This window comes from Rhincodon typus, chromosome 12 (assembly GCF_021869965.1).
Source record: "Rhincodon typus isolate 14 chromosome 12, sRhiTyp1.1, whole genome shotgun sequence".
NCBI lineage: Eukaryota > Metazoa > Chordata > Chondrichthyes > Orectolobiformes > Rhincodontidae > Rhincodon > Rhincodon typus.
This window is the reverse complement of record NC_063343.1, coordinates 19810564-19825209: the sequence shown is the minus strand read 5'-3', so window position 1 is coordinate 19825209 and position 14646 is coordinate 19810564. Positions and strand designations below refer to the sequence as shown.

General features: G+C 45.2%; 1 pseudogene; it reads right to left on the bottom strand.

The window, feature by feature from the left end:
* Window positions 1-1282: 1282 nt before the first annotated feature.
* LOC109923479 overlaps window positions 1283-14646 on the bottom strand; it is a 27241-nt pseudogene continuing 13877 nt past the window's right edge.

The following is a 14646-nucleotide window of genomic DNA, read 5'->3' as shown; positions in this document are numbered from 1 at the left end:
AAGGTTTGAAGCTAAAGGTCAGCAGAGATATAAAGTGTCCATGGGTCTAATATAACTGGTCAAACTGAAGAGATTAAAGAATGCTTTAATGCTGTACGTGACCAAACCTTGGCTGTAGATTCACATTACTGGTTTGGTGTAATTTTGAAATTACTTTGTACTGTTCTTAAGTTTGTAGCATAAATACACTCACTCAACACCTATTTCTCATGTTGTAAAAGTAGTTGTTCTCTTTGACAGAGATAGTGGGAACTGCCGACGCAGGAGAATCTGAGATAACAAGGTGTAGAGCTGGATGAACACAGCAGGCCAAACAGGAAAGCTGACGTTTCAGGTCTGGACCCTTTATCAGAAATGGGGGAGGGGGAAGGGGATTCTGATATAAATAGAGAGAGAGGGGGAGGCGGATGGAAGATGGATAAAGGAGCAGATAGATGGAGGGGAGACAGACATGTCAAAGAGGCGGGGATGGAGCCAGTAAAGGTGAGTGTAGGTGTGGAGTTAGGGTGGGGGTAGGTCAGTCCAGGGAAGATGGACAGGTCAAGGAGGCGGGATGAGGCTGGTAGGTAGGAGGCGGGAGTGGGGCTTGAGGTAAGAGGAGTGGATCGGTGGGAGAAAGGACGGACAGGTTAGGGAGGCGGGGACGAGCTGGGCTAGTTTTGGGGTGCAGTCGAGGAAGGGGAGATTTTGAAGCTTGTGAAGTCCACATTGATACCATTGGGCTGCAGGGTTCCCAAGCGAAATATGAGGTGCTGTTCCTGCAACCTTTGGGTGGCATTGTTGTGGCACTGGAGGAGGCTCAGGATGGACATGTTGTCCAAGGAGTGGGAAGGGGAGTTGAAGGGTTCGCGACTGGGAGGTGCATCATTTGTCGCGAACCGAGCATAGGTGTTCCACAAAGCGGTCCCCAAGCCTCCGCTTGGTTTCCCTGATGTAGAGGAGGCCACATCGGGAACAGCAGAAACAGCGTACCACATTAGCAGATGTGCAGGTGAACATCTGTTTGATGTGGAAGGTTTTCTTGGGGCCTGGGATGGGGGTGAGGGGAGAGGTGTAGGGGCAGGTGTAGCAGCACTGTACCGTACTGTTAACAAGCAGTGGTAATTGTTTAATTTTCAGAGAACAAAAAGACAATCAGAAATCCTCATTTTTTGGCTTGCTTTAATCATATATTTTAATCGGTGGTATAGGCACTTCCTTTATTTGGACAAATACAATGTTATTTACTACAAAGTTATTTTAGCATTAGCAGTGATTCTTGGAAACAGCAGTCTTCATCATCTTAAACTGTTTTCTTATGGAATCGTTTTAAAGTCACACACTGAAGTCTGTATACAAGAAGAATTTTAGTCTTTAATTGAAGGATCCATTGCACAATAAAACAACACGTTTGGAAAATATTAAATTAACATATAAAATGTAACTTGCATACTCACTTCAACCAGTTTTCCTCCTTCAATGGTAGCAGCATAAACATACTTAGGAAAATTCATAAGGAGTTTTCCTCCATCCTGGTGTGCTGTGACCTGAAGTAAACCAAAGGAACCATTTCTCAATTATTACATAGAATTTACAGCACAGAAACAGACAATTCAACCCAACTGGTCCATGCTGTCATTTATGTTCCACCTAACTTTCCTCAAACTCCTTTCATCTAACCCCTTCAGCATACTCACCTATTCCTTCTCCCCGCCTCAAGATCTTATCTAATTTTCCCCAAATGCTATTCACCTCTACTGCAAGTGACAGCGAAATCTACATTCTAACTAATCTCTGGGGAAAGATGTTCCTACTGAGTTATGGGGGATTGGCAGGATGTCTTTTGAAGATGCAGTGCTGAATTCTATTGAAGTTAAGCTCTATTAACAATAATAATCCAGAAATATGGTGTCATCACTATACAATATGTCTTTACTCAATATCTACATATGTTTTGAATAGCACTACACCCTGGAGTAGAGTCTCAGCTGATAGCTTTAATTCTTTTTGAAAGGGGATGAAAAGTGACTAATGTCCTGATTGAGGGCAGCACTATCCAGCGTTTGAATCTGGAATGGTCTGGCTTGCATGATGCATTAACTATATAGGCAGTAGAATGAATATATAGATTTATCCATTTTATTTAGATTTATTTATAGCAGATTTTGTTTATTTGGCTTCCAATTCTTCAATTCTTCTAGATAACGAAGTGAATAAAACTTCAATTTTGATTGAACTGCACCGTTCAGTTGCAAAAGAATATACACAACTTCTCTCACAACATTCAGATCAGTATTCAGAAATAGATTCCATTTCTGTATATTTAGATTGTGTTCACATTTGTGTTTTCCTATAAATCCAACAATGAGAACAACGTAGCACATTGAGAATGATATGTTATCTAATTTGCCGTCCACACTGTATTAAGATAAAAACAAAGCTAGTATTGCTGGTGGATGCAGAGCTGGATTCCTGTTTTAGAAGTCTCTTTTTCAACTCTGCTTCAAATTCCAAACAACTAAGATCTTCTGTTCTCAGCTTGCAAGAATAAACTGTGGGGAAACAAGGAGATCAACCTAATCACATAACATGCAGCGATTGGTACAGTTGATAATGTTCCTGTTGTTTCTTTTTTAAACAAGAGAACAACCTTGTTTCAAGATGTCTATCTAAATAGCCGGCCTGATTAACTCCAATTACCTGTCTGTTCTGGGGAAGCTGCTAACTCAGCTCAACTTGATTTCATGGAGATTGAAAACTCTACAAGCAGAGATTGGTGCATGACATGCTACACTCTGTAATGCTGCACTTTGACAGTGACTTTAAGTGTAAATCTTTCATAAATCTAGATTTACTGTTTTTTTTCTTTGGTTACAAATGTTTTGATTGATTTATTGTTGTTACATTTATGAGATACAGTGAAAAGTGTTGTTTTGCTTGCTTTACAGGCAGATCGTACCATAAAAAGTCCACCAGGGTAGCAGAACAGGGTGCAGAATACAGTGTTATAATCACAGAGAAAGTGCAGAGAGACAGCGAGAGAGACATCCGAATTAACATTTGAGAGGTCTGTTGAAGAGTCCGATAATAGTGGGGAAGAAGCTGTTCTTGAATCTATTTGCATATGTATTCAAACTTTTATGTCTTCCACCTGACAGGAAAGGGTGGAAGTGAGAATGATCAGGCTGGGAGGGATCATTAATTATGTTGGTTGCTTTCCCAAGATAGTGGGAAGTTTGGATTGAAGGAGGGCTGGTCTGTGTGATGAACTGGGCTGTCTTCATGACTCTCTGTAGTTTCTTGTGGTCTTGGGAACAGCAGTTGCCAAACCACATTGTGATGCACCCAAATAGGTTGCTTTCTAGGGTGTGTCTACAAAAGTTGGTAGAAGTCCTTAGACACTCGAGGAAGTAGAGACATTGTCGAGCTTTCTTGACCGCCATGTTGATGTGGGTGGACCAGGATAGATTGTTGGTGATCGTCACTCCCAGGAACTTAACGCTCTTGAATATCTCCACCTCAGCACCATTGATGCAAGCAGGGGCATGCCCTCCACTATGCTTTCTGAGATCAATGACCAGCTCCTTCATTTTACTGATGCTCATGGAGCTGTTGTTGTCTTTACACCATGTACTAAGCATTCGATCTCTTTTCTGTATTCTGTCTCATCATTATTTGAGATCCAACATACAACAGTCATGTTGTTAGCAAACTTGTAAATGGAGTTGGGGCAGAATTTGGCCACACAGTCATGAGTGTATGAAAAGTACAGTAGGGGGCTTGCAGGGCAGTGGTGTTGAAGATGATGGTGGAGAGATGTTGTTGCCCATTCTTGCTGATTGCAGTCTATGGGTCAGAGAGTTGAGAATCCAGTAGTGGAGGGGGAAGCCGAGACCTAGGTCTTGGAATTTAGAGATGAGTTTCTGTGGAATTATAGTGTTGAAGGCAGAACTGTAGTCAATAAGTAGGAGCCTGATGTAGGTGTCCTTGTTATCCAAATGTTCCAGGGGTGAATGTAGGGCCAGGGAGATGGCGTCTGCTGTGGACCTGTTGAGTCAGTAGGCGAATGGCAAAGGATCAAGGTAATTTTGTTGGCTGGAGTTGATGTGAGCTATGATTAAGTGCTCGAAGCCCTTCACAGTTATGGAGGTTTTCCTGAAGTAGCTGGGGACTTCAAATTGAACTAAGGAGAAGTTAAAAATGTCTGCAAACACTCCTGCCAGCTGGTCCACACAGGATCTGAGTGCATGGTTGGGGACTACATCCGAGCCATTTGCTTTCCATGGGATCACTCTCAGGAAGGCTGATCTAATGTCTACAGTGGTGACAGTGGGTACAGGTGTATTCGAGGCCATTGGGATAGATAACAGCATTTCACTGATCTTCTGTTCAAACTGAGCATAGATTGCATTGAGCTCTTCCGGTAGGGATGTACTGTTGTCTGCGATTCTGTTTGACTTCACTTCATAGCCTGTTATGTCATGTAAGCCTTGCGACAAACAGTGGGTGTCAGTGTGGTTGGTCTGGGTCTCAAGCTTAGTTTGGTATTGCGTCTTGGCATCTTTGATGGCCTTACAAAGATCATATCTGGATTTCCTGTAGACATCAGGGCTGTCTAACTTGTACACCTCAGACCTGGACTTCAGTAGAGATTGGATCTCTCAGTTTATCCATGGATTCCAGTTGAGGAACATTCAGATTAACTTCTTCAGCACATAGTCTTCTACACACTTACTAATGAAGTCTGTGCTGGTAGTCGCATACTTGTTTTAGTTTGGCTCCTGAGCATGGACCAGGCCACATCTGAGCACCAGGAGGTGTTGATTAGGAGGCAAATCCCAATGCCCCTTGTCTTGCCCAAGGATGCTGTGTGGTCCATGTGAAATGCAGAAAAACCTCTAGGTTGTAAGGCACAATCAAGTGTAGCAGAAGTGAGTCATGTCTTTGTAAAACAGAGTTCACAGCAGCCTATCAATTCCCTTTGCAAGGGGAGTCTAGCTTTAATGTCATCCATCTTTCCTCACATGCACACCAATTTCCATAAAGCAAATTAGGCAGCTAAAGATTTTCAGAGATTTGCATTGCTTTTATTGTAAACCTATAGTACAGTACAAGCTTGCACCATTTCTTTCTGTACCTTACTGGGGAAGAACTCAGATCATTTTTAATAACCCACTTCTAATTAAACCAAAATCCAATTAACAAATTGCAAATGCTGCCCACCAAGGACAGTGTGACAATAATAAAAATTTAAAAAATGGAGAAACAAGGAAGAGAATTAATCAAAATAATAAGAATTCAGCTTTTTCTTTTCTTCTTTTGCAACCCACCACCAAACTACATGATCACCCAATTAGTCAAATCACAAACACTTCTCCACAGTAATAAAGTAAAAATCAACAAAGAAAGGGAGGCACTAAGGGAAGTGGATAAATCAAATAGTGTTGCAGGGTGAATAATGCATTCCAGGTCCCACAGTGCCCATTTATCTCTGAAGTCATTGAGGATGCTGGTGAAGATATTTTTAATCTACCTGTGCAGACATGTTTCAACAGACTTCTAGTGCAGAAGGAACTTGAAGCACAGACTCCTATTCCAGGTGTAGGAACACTACCATTACAACACAAGAGCCCTTAAGGGTACTGGTGAATAGCACTCAGGTCTAGCGAATCACCTGCTCTCTGGAGCTGATCTGTTTGAACTATAGCAGCCTCATGGCTGTTACAACACAAGTAGATTGCCAATTTGGCCAAACAGCAATGGATGCTGGGTATGTTGGCCAAGTAAAGCTCTGAAAATTGCAAATGCAGAAACCAGACACAGTGAAAACCCAACAGCCAGGTGCTAATGACATTAGCATAGTGCAAAAGGATACATTTCATCAACAGTTCAATTAAAGGAGGAATGCATATGTTCAACTAAAAACCGGTCACAAAGGCAACCAGGCCTTACTATACAAAGAAACAAACTTTAGCAAGCCATCCAAAATGATTGGTAAAATTTTGAACTGTTGAGTGACATTCTCTGATTGGCCAAAACTATAGTTTCAGAAAAGCATCCAAAAAGGTATAAGAACAGGGCTGCAGGCAGGTCGGATGATCTCCCTGAGGGTCTGCTCCTGGGCCTGGCCATTAACATATCCAGCTGTGGGGGGGCTGAATGCTTCCCGCATTTCCGCGGTTATGCTCGAGCTCGGATGTCCACCAACGCTCTCAATGCCTTTAGGAAGAGTTGGGCACTGCGGGGGTGGAATGCTTTACTTCCCCCCTCCAATGTTGTTTGGGTTTAGTCCTTACCCTCCCCTTTACATTCGTTTCATGTGAGCATGACCCCTGCCAGGGCTCTGCTTGTCACTGGCTCCCTGGCCACATGGGTGTTTTTCCTGGTGGTGGAATATTAATAAAGTTATTTCCTCCCACCCACCTTCCTGCAAAAATGCTATCCCCTATTCCCAATTCCTTCGCCTCCGCCGCATCTGCTCCCAGGATGAGGCATTCCACTCCCGTACATCTCAGTTGTCCTCGTTTTTCAAGGACCGTAACTTCCCCTCCTCGGTGGTCGAGAACGCCCTCAACCGTGTCTCCCACATCTCCCGCACCTCATCCCTCACACCCCGTCCACGCAATAAAAACCAAAAAAGAATCCCCCTCGTCCTCACGTACCACCCCACCAACCTCCGGATCCAACGCATCATCCTCCGACACTTCCGCCATCTGCAATCCGACCCCACCACCAAAGACATCTTTCCCTCCCCACCTTTATCTGCTTTCCGGAGGGACAACTCTCTCCGTGACTCCCTCGTCCGCTCCACACTCCCCTCCAGCTCCACCACACCCGGCACTTTTCCCTGCAACCGCAGGAAGTGCTACACCTGCCCCCATACCTCCTCCCTCACCCCCATCCCAGGCCCCAAGAAGACTTTCCACATCAAGCAGATGTTCACCTGCACATCTGCCAATGTGGTATACTGCATCCGCTGTACCCGGTGTGGCTTCCTCTACATCGGGGAAACCAAGCGGAGACTCGGGGACCGCTTTGCAGAACACCTACGCTCGGTTCGCAACAAACAACTGCACCTCCCAGTCGCGAACCATTTCAACTCCCCCTCCCATTCCTCAGACGACATGTCCATCCTGGGCCTCCTGCAGTGCCACAACGATGCCACCCGAAGGTTGCAGGAACAGCAACTCATATTCCGCTTGGGAACCCTGCAGCCCAATGGTATCAATGTGGATTTCACAAGTTTCAAAATCTCCCCTCCCCCCACCGCATCCCAAAACCAGTCCAGCTCGTCCCTGCCTCCCTAACCTGTTCTTCCTCCCACCTATCCCCTCCTCCCACCTCAAGCCGCACCTCCATCTCCTACCGACCAACCTCATCCCGCCCCCTTGACCTGTCCGTCCTCCCTGGACTGACCTATCCCCTTCCTAACTCCCTACCTACACTCACCTTTCCTGGCCCCATCCCCGCCTCTTCGACCTGTTTGTTTCCTCTCCACCTATCCTCTCCTCTATCCATCTTCTATCCCCCTCCCACTCTCTCCCTATTTATTTCAGAACCCCCTTCCCCTCCCCCTTTTCTGATGAAGGGTCTAGGCCCGAAACGTCAGCCTTTCTGCTCAAATGATGCTGCTTGGCCTGCTGTGTTCATCCAGCCCTGCACCTTGTTGTCTCGGATTCTCCAGCATCTGCAGTTCCTACTATCTCTGATTCTATTTATATAACTGGTGTTTTCCCTAATAATAAAAAAATAAAAACAGCACTATGGGCAGGTTGGAGGATCTCCTCCTGGGCCTGGCTAGGCTGGCAATAAACAGGTCCAGGCAGCAGGCTGTGGAGGGGTTCACTCTGCCAACTGCCTGCCCTTCTTATGGGATTATGTTCGAGGTCCAATGTCCTTGGAGTGTTTGGCACAGCAAGGTTTAGAGTGCCTTATTTCCCCCACCAGCTCTATTATCATTTAGTCCTTACCCTCCCCCCTCACTTCCTTCAGGTAAGCATTGCTCTTATCAGGCTTTGCATGTTAATGGTTCACTGGCGACATGGGTGTTTTTCCTGGTAGTGGAAATATAGAACAAAAACAGGAATTATCTGCAGATTCATTCAATCTCTTGGACCTTCTGGAGACAAAGAAGAAATGACCAGCGTGGTAAAGGCAAGGACTGACTGGCCACCCAGAGATAGAGAGAGAGAAAAAGAGAACAACAACTTTGAGAATTGAACTAAAGTTACAAGAGACTCTGGGAAGTATTGTAATGGCTAAGATGATTGGACAGGATTAGGAACAATATCATTAATATTAAAGTCTTACTGTTATTTGTTCCTTAATAAAGTTGTGACAGTTTGCATCAGTACCAACTTGGGTCTGTAGTGATTTGACCGTTCCAGTATTCTGGGATACTTGGTAAATTCATTTATAACCTATTGGTCCAAGTGTTTGACAGATCCTAAAAGGACTTGGAAAACATCTGGTGTCCCTTCAATAAGACGTGACTGTCGGGTCCTCTGAACCCAAACTGCCAATTTAACCTGGCGTCTTGAATGTTGAGCCTGAACCAGTTATTGAGAGGGCAGGTGCCCCACGCGAAGACTAGGATTCAAGGGACCAGCGGCATGCTGGTTCAGTGGCTAGCACTGCTGCCTCACAGCGCCAGGGACCCTGGTTTGATTCCAGTCTTGAGCGACTGTCTGTGTGGAGTATGCACATTCTCCCCGTGTCTGCATGGGTTTCCTCCGGGTACTCCGGTTTCCTCCCACAGGCCAAAGATGTGCAGGCTGGGTGGATTGGCTATGCTAAATTGCCCATAGTGTTCATGGATGTTTAGGTTGAGTGTGTTAGACATGAGAAATGCAGGGTTGGCGGAATGGGTCTGGGTGGGACGTTCTTTGGAGGGGCGGTGTGAATTTGTTGGGCTGAATGGCCTGTTTCCATATTGTAGCGATCCTATGAAAAAGTATCTCTATGAACGACATTGGGGCAGACCCATCTTGGGCTATAAACTAGGTGTTTTGGAAGTGGAACAAGCAAAGCACAAGTTGGAAGGGGATAGTAGAGTATAGAGGGACCCGGAGGAAGTCAGCCTAGAGGGGGACAGGCGTTTATCTCTTGCACGGGGACTTCAGAGCTATTGACAGTAGTTGACCCTGTACATACTCCTTTATTCCAAAGAGAAATAAACAGGGGAAAAGCATCTCAGTGTCAAGAGTTGAGGATGCTTTCCAACAATACCTATTTGAAAAATGGCTCAGGTGGGAAGAATTCTGGAGTAAGCCAGAATGGCTCTGGAATGAAGGTTCCATGGCACAAGACCTATGACTAGAAGCACACAAAGATTTGGGGAAGAAGACTGCTAAAGAAACCATAGTGATAGCAATAGCATGCTGTCTAGAGAATTCCCGAGGCAAAGTTGTTGAAATTAGATTGCTCCAGGAGTGATTCAAAGCCACAACTGATGAATTAGGAAAGTCAATTTGTGGCTAAAGAACAAGATAGGGGAATCCAGGACAACCTGATTCCCATTCCCGATATGAAAAGGCCTATTTAAATTAAAGAGGGGCAGCTGGAGACTGGGAGCAGTACAGGCTCATATAGATAGACTAGAACAGCAATTTAAAGAGCTGCAGGCAGCAGTAAGAGTCATGCAGAATTGTAATGCAGGCAAGAATAAAACTGTTGCAACCACAAAGTGCCACAAAAAGATAGAGAATCTAGAGAGCCAGCTATGAGCCCATAACAGCATAACGTGTGCCTTTGAAATAGACCCAAACACAGGAGACAGTGAGGGGTCAGATGAGGAGGAATCAATACAGGTCCCATATATATCCACTGGGTTGGACCATATATGGGGACCCCATTCACCTTTCTCTGAAGCTGCAGGCTCATCAGCCCCCTCCCCTGCCCTAGAACTCACAACCTCCCGGACACCTGTCACTGAAGAAACCAAGATCAGATTTTGTATACAACCATCCCGTCCACCACTCAACTGGCCGACACCACTAAGAAGGTAACAGTCTTTGATGGTTCTTTTGACTCATGCTGCTTCTTTGAGATTTATCAGCAAGGGTTAGATGAGAAGGAACACTTATTATGTGCCTAAGCTCCGTAATACACTCAGCTCAGCCACAGGTGCAGAGTACTGGCAGTGGCACCCTGGATCAAATGATGTCAGTGGTTCTAGCCACCGTTGGATATGACAGGAGGGGATCCCATGGATGATTTGCATAAGCGTCATTTGAGAAAAGGGAAACATCCAATCATTTCCCGGCGGCTGTGGCTCCAATTTACCCGAGTATTCTGGGACATGGACTGCTCCCAACTCACACCTCAATATCGAGTAAACTGGGTATGCATCCTAACAGCACGTGCTTCTGACAGTGGAGCCTGGTCTTGAGGGATTTAACCTGACTAAGGTCTATCATACCAAAGCTTGGGCACTGAGAAAATTAACACAGGCCTGGGTAAAGGAAGTTGAGGAGCAGGACAATGGAAAGAAAAAGGTCTACGTTAGTGTGGTCCGCACTATCCACAGCCCATCTCCAGCCTGGAGGAACAAGGAGTGGGGTAGAAATAAATCTAGGAAACCAAGGAATAATCCCCCTCCATGCAAATCCCCTGCCTACTGATGAACCCCAAGCCCAAGACATGCTATAATTTGTGGCCAAACCGCCAATTCATTTGGGACTACTGGGCACCTAAGATGTCCATCTGGCAATGGGAAAACTGAGAAGATGAGCCAACACCCAAGGTATTATCCCAGCAGCAACAGCTAGAGTGAACGCCTAACAGGATCCAGCCCTCTGAGCCCCCATGGCTTGTGTCGATAACATAGGAACCACAATCCCTTCCCTTTATCACACCCCTCCAAACCTGATGCTCAATGAGACTGCAGAACAATGCATAGTTGCGCCAATCTGAGCATGACACTACATGGGACCGGGTCAGGAGACCCCTAACAACAGCTAGAATTGACAACAAGCCCTTTGAATTCCTTTGGGAGAGCAGGGGATCCCTGACAAATTTAAATACAACCAGATGTGCTGATGCTGCATGGCAAATGAAAGGCACAATCACTCTGAGTGGTCTCACTGGCCATGTACAACAGGGAAGCAAGGCATACCTAGTACTGTTCAGGTTAGGAAATTTGACTTTCCAGACCTAGTTATCCAACTTCCCCTAAAACCAGATCTGGAGCACATCATAGGCATCAACATCATGTGCAAATATTCCCTTTCCTTTGATACTAGTAATCAACGTATCTGGCAAATAGGCAGTGCTGATGACTGCCCCAGTGGACACACCAACATGGAATTTGTGCCTTTGGAGAATTATGGATAAAAGCCTCAGAGATAACTGACAATGTAGAGACTCAAAATATCATTGCCAGAGACATGCACGCCTTCACCAAACACAAACACTGTGGGTGTACAGAAGGGGAGGAAATGATAGAAGGGCCTAACATCAGACACCACAAACAATACCAGTTCCCAAAGCAGGCAGAGGGTGAAGTAGCCAAAGTCATTTCCAGTTTGCTATATCGGGGATTCCTCCACCCAATAGCCGCCACTAACAATTCTCCGAAGTGGCCTGGTCGGTATATTGAGCACAGGAGTTGGAGGTAACTTTACAGATTTACAGGACATTGGTTAGGTCACTTTTGCAATACTATATTCAATTCTGGTCTCCCTGCTTTAGGGAAGATGCTGTGAAACTTGAAAGGGCTCAGAAAAGAATTACAAGAATGTTGTCAGGGTTGGAAAGTTTGAGCTTTAGGGAGAGGTTGGGGCTATTTTCCCTGGAGTGTTGGAGGCTGAGGGGTGACCTGTTAGAAGCTTATAAAATCATGAGGAGTATAGAGAAGGTAAATAGCCAAGATCTGTTCCCCAGGATAGGGGAGTCCAAAACTAGAGGGCATAGGTTTAAAAGTGAGAGAGGAAAGATTTAAAAGGGACCCAAGGGGTAACTTTTTCACACAGAAGATGATGCATGTATGAAATGAGCTGCCAGAGGTGGTGGTGAAGGCTGTACAATTACAACATTTGAAAGGCATCTGGTAGGATATATAAATAGGAAGGATTTAGAGGGCTATGGGCCAAATGCTGGCAAATAGAACTAGATTAATTTAGGATATCTGGTTGGTATGGATGAGTTGGACTGAAGGATTAGGGTTAGGGTTAGGGTTTCCACGCTTGTACATTGCTATAACTATGACTGTCTGGAAACCTGTTGGGTCCTGGACGCTAACCATTGACTATCGAGAGCTAAGTAAAGTCACCCCAATCATGGCACTGATAGTCGCAACTAGACCCAAAATGGTGAAGAAACAAACATCTGAAGCCCATTATTTCACAGTACTGGATATTAGTAACTGGACAGCAAAATATACAAACACCAAACTTTAGCAAGGGCACCAGCCTTGAGAGTCCCAGACCCTGAACTACTTTTTGCTCTAGAGATAGCAACCACTGACACTACTCTATAAGCTGTCCTGCTACAAGAACAACACGACAGATTGAGGCTAGTAGCATTTGCTTCTACGCTTTTAAACCCGGTCGAGCAAGGCTTCTCCTTCTGTGACTGACACTTATTGGCAATTTTCTGGGCAGTCCAACACTTCTCTTTTGTTGCCTTAAACCCCCTCACCATACTTACCCCTATCCAATTACTGTTAGAGGGCAGAATCAAAGATGCATGGTGAGCCAGAACCACATAGCAAGGTGGACCATCATGCTCCAACATCAAGGATAAATGTGTCCAAATACTCACCTTTTTATCAAATAACCTCAACTATAGCTGCGATGCACACCTGTACCAAATTACAGCTACCAGCAACCCCAAAGGGTCTATTCCACCCAAGTTAAAGAAAGGCTAACTGGACAAGGGATCGAAACAGCTGCTGAAGATTTTCATTGATGAGTCATCCATGGTTGAGAACAGGATCAGGAAAATGGCTGTGGCTTATAGGTTGAGGATCGGAGAGACAACCCCATATTGGAAATAGCTTTAAAGCTCCCCAGCCACATACGTGCACAGGCCACCGAGCTTGCTGCAGTCGTGTACATAGTAGCTAATCAGGAACAGCTCCTGCCATTGCTAAACATCCATTCCAACAGCAAGTATGGCTGTAACAGCTTCACAAACTTCTTCCCACACTGGAAAGAGCAGGTCTTCATCTCTGCTGATAGAAAGTCCCTCCCATATGCACCTCTGTTAAAAAAATGTTTTCTGGCAAACCCATGGGTAGAGTTATGGGGTCAAAGTAAAAGCCTACCATAAAACCTCCTCAGCTGGAAACGTTACAGCTGATGAACTGGACAAGCAAGGGATGCGACAAGGATAAGCCTGGCAGCCACCAATCCCTGAACCAATGCAAACCATTGCAATCACAGTCAAACAGACAAACATTGAGGATCTTAAACATGCTTAGAGTTCTGACTTGGATTTCAACCATGTCCTTCAAGGAAAATACTCAGGCAGCCATAAAAATTGGGAAAGTGAAATTTTAATCGACAATGGCCTGGTTTTAAAAGATGATCTCTACATTGTACCGTTTTGTGACCACAATCAAATAATTTATAAATATCAAGATGTCCATGGACATCAAGGAGTCAATTTCACCTAGGACAGGACTAAAAGTTTGTGCTGGTGTCCCAATCTTGACATTACATTGATATGTGCACAGAACAGCACGCACCAGTAACCTAACAAGGGCAACTTACAGGGCCCTTGGATCAACCTTCAGCTTGACAATAAGGAACACTACCAACCTGTTCAGGGGAATTCAGATAAGTTCTCGATATCATTGATATCTTTACCAAATAGGTTGAAGCGTTCCCCACACACACAAATACAGTATAGACTAAGGTCTTAGTGCAACAAGTTTTCACATGGTCGGGACTTCCCAGTAGTGTTGAGTCTGATCAGAACACGCACTTCCCTAACACATCATGCAAGAAGGTATGAGATAACAAGGTGCAGAGCTGGATGAACACAGCAGGCCAAGCAGCATCAGAGTAGCAGGAAAGCTGATGTTTCGGGTCTGGACCAAATGTCAGCTTTCCTGCTCCTCTGTTGCTGCTTGGCCTGCTGTGCTCATCCAGCTCTACACCTTGTTATCTCAGATTCTCCGGCATCGGCAGTTCCTACTATGTCTGATGCAAGAAGGTATGGTGTTCTTTGGCATCAAAAGTTTCACATTACCTCCCACCCCCAATCCAGTGGGTTTGTTGACCGCTTGAATCAATAGTTCTATCATGCTTGGAACTATCAGAATGATGGCATGGTCGCTCAGTGGTTAACACTGCTACCTCACAGTGCCAGGGACAGGGGTTTGGTTCCATCCTTGGGCGACTGTGCAAACTCCATATAGACAGACATTCTCCCCATATCCAAGTGGGTTTCTTCTGGGTGCTCCTGTTTCCTCCCACAGTCCAAACATGCGCACGTTAGGCGGATTGGCCAAGCTAAATAGCCCATAATATCTAGAGATAGTAGGAACTGCTGATGCTGGAGTCTGAGATAACAAGGTGTAGAGCTGGATGAACACAGCAGGCCAGGCAGCATCAGAGGAGCAGGAAAGCTGACGTTTTGGGTCTGGACCCTTCTTCAGATTTTCTGAAGTAGTGTCCCAACCTAAAACATCAACTTTCCTGCTCCTCTGATGCTGCCTGG